This window comes from Alosa alosa, chromosome 12 (genome assembly GCF_017589495.1).
Source record: "Alosa alosa isolate M-15738 ecotype Scorff River chromosome 12, AALO_Geno_1.1, whole genome shotgun sequence".
Lineage (NCBI taxonomy): Eukaryota > Metazoa > Chordata > Actinopteri > Clupeiformes > Clupeidae > Alosa > Alosa alosa.
In genome coordinates, this window is record NC_063200.1 from 17,800,416 (window position 1) to 17,806,415 (window position 6,000).

The window sequence follows — 6,000 nt, forward strand, 5'->3', positions numbered from 1 at the left end:
CTCTTTTAACATTTGACAGTTTTAACTTCCGTTTGCACACATCCTCTCCTCATTGTTGTTCGCAGCCCTATAGCCTTTCTTGAGATACTCCTTTTCCCTGATTGTCTCTCTTAACATCCGACTGTCCCAGTTCTGTCTTCTAACACTTCTCATCATTACCCTAATGACTATTTGCATGCTTCTCTTCTCTTCTCTTTTTCAGTTTCAGTACATTTTGTTTAGCTGACCCAGATTCATGCGTTCGTTAAATCCCATAAAACCTCACGGGTCAGATACGTTCCACCTTGATTCCCAAAACTTCCATCGACTGCTGACTAAAAAAAAAAAAAGAAAGAAAAAAATCCTCCACCAGGGAGATCAGATGATAATGATTACAGTGGTCACGATTTGGACCTAAAGTGATTAGTCTGAAACGCTCTCTCCCTTTAACCACGAGGGAGCCGTCGCCTCTCGCCCAGACGCAGGCCGGATCAGGGCCACGCCTCCTCAGAGGTGGATCCTGTGTGAGAGCCTCTGTGTTGGGCTGGGTGGCCGATGCTCACAAGCCCCTGATTTAATATCAAATGTGCTAAGCCAGTGAGCACAGTGAGCCAAGTGCATGTGCCTGTTTTTGGATAGCGATTATAATTATGAGTGGATTAAATGGCACAGATAAGCTTCCACAGAGGAGACACTGTGGCTGGAAGGTGCATGGGGCTGGCTGGGAAAGAGAGAGGTCATATGATGCCCCCCAGTCCAGATAGCCCTACCGCTCAAAGCTTTAAAACCATGCCCTGGACTACAGCTGTAGGCTAACGTACTGTAGGTCTATTAAAGAGATATCTAGGCCTAGGCCCATATAGAAAAAGTTTGTAGAGCTCATCAATGTAATTGTTATACAATGCAACAGTCACAGTGTGTTAACACACACAATTATGGCCTCTCATATGCAGTAACACAGAAAACAATGTTTTTTATGACCTTACCTGGCATGTTTAAGGGTTTTATCCCATTTTAATATGAAATGCCCTGTAAATGCAAGCACTACCACAGATTCACCATACAGGTGTTGTATAAGACAAGTGGGATTCCTACATGATTTTTACAGACCTTTTCCATATTGATATGAATATTGTGTGCTTATTCACAAGCTTCACCATGGCATACCTGCTACACAGTTGACATTTGTTGTGGCGGAAGGCTCAAAGAATATTAAACAACACAGTGGACTTGAGGCTCAGGTGCTGCAGGTCTGCACCAGCAGGAGCTGGCTTGTCTCCAGGTGAGCCAAGGTAGCCACAGGCTAGCCTCACTTTCAGGTATAGCTAATGGTGGCCTGGGGCAGCTAGCTAGCAGAACATGGAAGCATCTGCAGTGTTCTAATCTAGATTATACAACAATTGGGTTCTATGGAACTATTTATTTGTTTCTGATTGGCCGAGAGACGTTCCATGAGTTGGAATATCCCTGGACATTTGCACAGTTAATAATAAATCACTCCACGATACAATGCGAAGATTTGACACAATGTTCTCATCCCAGCTCTCCACCATTTCAAGCAATGGGTTACTCCTTAGCAAACCATAACAAAACAGTGCTTCACCACATCTGTGGATTCTGCAATGTAGACTATGTTTCCGTTTTTTTTTAGTACCATGTCCCTTACATGACATGGCCCAGTGTCCTTGTAACATGCATTCAGCAAACCTAGATATGAATGTGATTTCAGCCCGACTTTCAACATTTCTTTCAAGAAGACATGTAAACCACAAAGACCCGTAATGAGGGATCTGGAATGTTGGTTACCAGCGCTGTCTATTGAAAAGGGAACTATTTTTGATGCGTAAGAACGATGTTGAAATTAACATTTTTAAACAATAATGGGGTGTTTTCAGAATATTTAGTTTGTGGTAGAATTGTTGTATAAAACCAATATAGCACTCGTGATCGTGGGATTGGTCATGGATATTCCCATGGCTGTTGTTGCCTGCGCCTCCGGCCTCGTGGCTACGGCCGAACAACACCCGTGGGAATATCCATGACCAACCCCAATCTCACTCGTGCTATATTGCTTAATCATTCCATGGCTGTACTGTTGAACACTCTCTGTGTGCTAATGAGCAATTGGGAAGTGAGAAAGTGCTCTGAGTCTAATCACTTCAGTGCAGTTTCAACAGGACTGCAAAAGTTTTTGTCATTGGAGGTCTCCTGCTTACATTAACTTCTTTTAGTTTTTAAATCACACTTGACATGGTTGCCATAGACCAACTTCACAGTGTCCAGATGTCCGGCCTTGTTGATGTTAATGATACCTTAATTGGCAGGGTAAAGCGTCTTCCTGTTTCTCTTTTTCCTGTGGTCTTTTCTTTTTCTGGCTGTTCTGTTCCACAGGAAGTTGGTTTACAGTACATAGTGGCACCATCTTGTGAAATGGGCTAAATAAGAAATCACACTTGACATGGTTCCTGTTAAGTGTGTATTACTGTTGCTGAGCTTTCACAAGCTTCACCATGGCATACCTGCTACACAGTTGATGTATGAGGTTTTGTGTTTGGCTGTTCAGCTAACCACAAATGAGCTTGCAGACACATTGTGTGTTGGGGTATAGGAAAAAATTCAGACTTTTCTTCACTTATGAACAGTTCATGTGCATATCATATTATATTATGAAGGATGCAGAAATAAGACTTCCCAACACATGAAGAGCTCTTTTCCAAAACGCTATATCCACCATTTTAATGTATTTTCATAAATATTTTTTTTATTTTGTTTTTAAGTAATTTCAGTGGAACTGTAATTGGGTTATTGTTCTTATCTTTACTCAATCGATACAACTGCACTTTTATTGATATTACCTGAAATACACAATCAGGTAATATCAATTGATTTATAGCATTTCAGGAAACAGCTTTTCACCTAACAAAACCCCCTGTTAACATTCCCGATGTCAGCACAATGCTAATAATTATTGTGTGCAACACAGAGATAAGGGTCAAAACAACACACCAAAACATGAATTGCAAAAACAGAAATCCAAACCGCTAGTTTTGTTCTAATTTTTGCAATCAGCCAAGGCTTGCCTACGAGAGAAGTGAAGACATCAGCACTTCCGTGATGCTCTGGAGTGCCTAGTGTGACACTCGGTTCTTTATTCTGACATACCCTGTGACAAATGCTCTGCCCTTTATTTTATCTAATTGCATTAATAATGTAAGAGGGAAATAAATAGCCGAGCGTAATACATTGCTGATGGGGGATTTTTTTGAATGAGCTCACTCCTAGTCTTACTGACGTGTGCAGACATCATACTCAGAGTAAGACCAAGAGACAGAGTCAAAAGAGAACTGGCTCTGCAGTTTCTCTGGCCACGTCTGGACTTTATGCTGATTAATTGCCTTTAAGGAGCGTTCATGGTAAAATGGCTTTCCAAGAACAGGTTAGTGACTTTTTTTCTGTGACAGCGGTGATTTCTGGGAAATGTAGTGTTTCTGCATTGAGTGATGGTTCAGGAGAGATGCAATCTCGCTAGCTGAATCTAGGCCACGGCATGATTTCATATTTGTTACTCAGCCACCCGCGCGAGCACACATGCTCACAGAAACACACATGCCAGCACACAGACACACACACACACACACACATACACACACATTCTTCACATAATCCAAACAGAGCAAATATTATATACTGTACACACATGCTGCGCAGATGAAACATGTTTCACACGGGAGCTGATATACTGGTGAAAACAACACAATATGCTTTACTGAGACAGGTGGGCAGATTCCCAGGTTTTGGCTTTAGAGAGAGAGAGAGAGAGAGAGAGAGAGAGAGAGAGAGAGAGAGAGAGAGAGAGATAGGAAGGTAGGGAAGGAAGGATGAATGGAAAGAAAACGGGTTAGAGAGAGAGAGGACGAGAGAGAGAAATAGGAAAAGAGGAGAAGAAAGTGAACATCTGCTGGTTTAAACCAGCCATTATCCCCTCGGCTTGTAAGAAAATATTGCACCTGATCACTTTCCCCGGGTTATATCACTGAACACGGTGAAGAGGAAGATAAGGAAAATGGAGTGGTCGGGGGTGGGGGAGGGAGGTAGGAAGAGAATTGAAAAGAAGAGAGGAAGAGGAGAGAGGGAACGAGAAGTATAGAGAAAAGAAAAGACTGGAAACAGAGAGAGAGGGGGAGTGAGAGAGGGTGGGGGGTGGGGCAGGTGGTTACCGGGGAGAACATTCATCCCACATCTGTTTCATTTTCACACCTTTCATGAACATGTGTGTGAGCATGTGTGTACTTCATGTGTGTGTGTGAGTGCGTGAGTGTGTAAGAGAGGGGAAGGTGTGCGAGGAGAGTTAGCGACCATGCTCCTGTGTGCGAGGTGAATGTGTGTATGTGTGTGTGTGTGTGTGTATCTGGGTATGTGTGGGTGGGTGGTTGTGGGTGTGAGTGTGAGTGAGAGAGAGAGAGAAAAAGACAGCGCTCCTGAATGTGAAACTGCAGGGAGAACCTGAGGAGCAGGTGGGAGGGAAAGCTGTGTGTGTGTGTGTGTGTGGCAGGGGGGTGTAAACTGGCCAGAGAGAGGAAGAGAGAGTGGGTTAGGATGAGGTCAAGACACAATTTGAGAAATGGATTCATTTGTGTCCGTGTGTGTGTGTATGTGTGTGTGTGCGTGTGTGATCATAGGAGTGCAATAGGTTCACTTATTTGAGTGTGCTTCAAACAGGAGAGGAGAAACACTTCATCAGAGGTTTGTCCTGCCGTTTTGTTTGTTCAGTTTAATCTGATAAAACTGTCTCTATGTGCAACGGCCAGGGGTGTGGCCTTCAGTGTGTGTGTGTGTATGTATGTGTGTGGTTGTGCATGTGTTTGATTTTGTTTGTCAGATTAGAGCAGAGTTCGCCAACCAGGAAATGATCTCAGGTAAATTATGTTGTACATGATGCCCCACTGTTTTGATATGCGTACTGGGGTGTGTTTGTTCAAGATGTCTAAATGTAACTACTCGATTCGTTCACACATTATCGTTTTACAAGGAATATAGTGCTGCAGTAAAAATGTTTGTAACCTTTTGAGTAAATTGTTATGAATGTTGTAGCTACTGTATAATGTTGCCGAAGATGTAATGCCTACACTGTTTTGCAGCTTACAGTAGATATAGTGCTGTAAAGCAAAACATGTCAACATCTAGGTTTGAGCCTTTGGTGCATTGAATTTGTTTATTGTTTCTTGTCATGGCAAAGTATTTGACAGTAGAACGAAGAGCAATGTTCAAGCAATTAAAAAAATGCTGGAAGTCTTAAAATGTCAGGTTTGGGATATAGCCAAGACAAGATGAAGAAATCGCAGAAGGGTTTTTTTTTTGTCTTTGTTTAAAACAAAGTTTTTGAGCCTTAAAACTGCAACTAAAGCGAGATTAACCATGAACACATTGGGGGTTGAAGAAGGAATCAGAAATTCCCAATGACAGGTTTATTTTTGCAGCTTTGCGTAATTAGAATATCTTCTTTCGTTTTTACTATTATTGGTCCTAAAAAAGCCTCTTCTAACCTCCTGTCTTTTCTGCTCTCTTCTCTTCTCTTCTCTTCTCTTCTCTTCTCTCCTTGTCTCTGCAGGAATTGGTGCCAGATTCAACCGGGCTCTAATGAGAGACAAAATAGAAACCATTGAGAGCACACACACCACAGCACGGCTCCGTTACAGAAAGAGAAAACAGCAGCACCTTTAATAAAAAAAAAACACATCGGTTCCGACTAAGCTCAAGACAGCCAGCTGCAGGACTGCAAGATAAAGAGAGAAGAGGAGGCAAGACAAAGAAAGAGTGACAAAGAAGAAAGAAAGAAGGAAAGAGAGAGAGACGAGAGAGGGAAGGAGGTGGATGTATGCAGTGTGCAGAGGACAGCGAGGCAGCGGGGAGGCCATGAGGTCCAGGAGTCAGGGGGCTTTGCCATCTCCGAGCGCCGTTCCCCAGCACCGCCGGCACCACTGACCGCGTGGTGGTGCAACCTCCCCCTCCACCCTCCCACCC

At 43.0% G+C, this 6,000-nt stretch overlaps 1 protein-coding gene across 4 annotated transcripts in view; it reads left to right on the forward strand.

Annotated features, from left to right (window-relative positions):
• The window catches only part of gnaz (guanine nucleotide binding protein (G protein), alpha z polypeptide), a 45,899-nt gene that overhangs the window by 24,352 nt on the left and 15,547 nt on the right, over positions 1 to 6,000 (forward strand). For 3 of the 4 annotated variants that reach the window (XM_048259423.1, XM_048259422.1, XM_048259424.1), the window contains one exon: positions 5,588 to 6,000. This exon is cut by the window's right edge and continues 1,222 nt beyond it. The gene's annotated coding sequence lies outside the window, so the exon portion shown is untranslated. Of the gene's footprint in view, positions 1 to 4,594; positions 4,723 to 5,587 lie in introns of those variants that run through there. The other variant, XM_048259425.1, reaches the window with a different exon arrangement.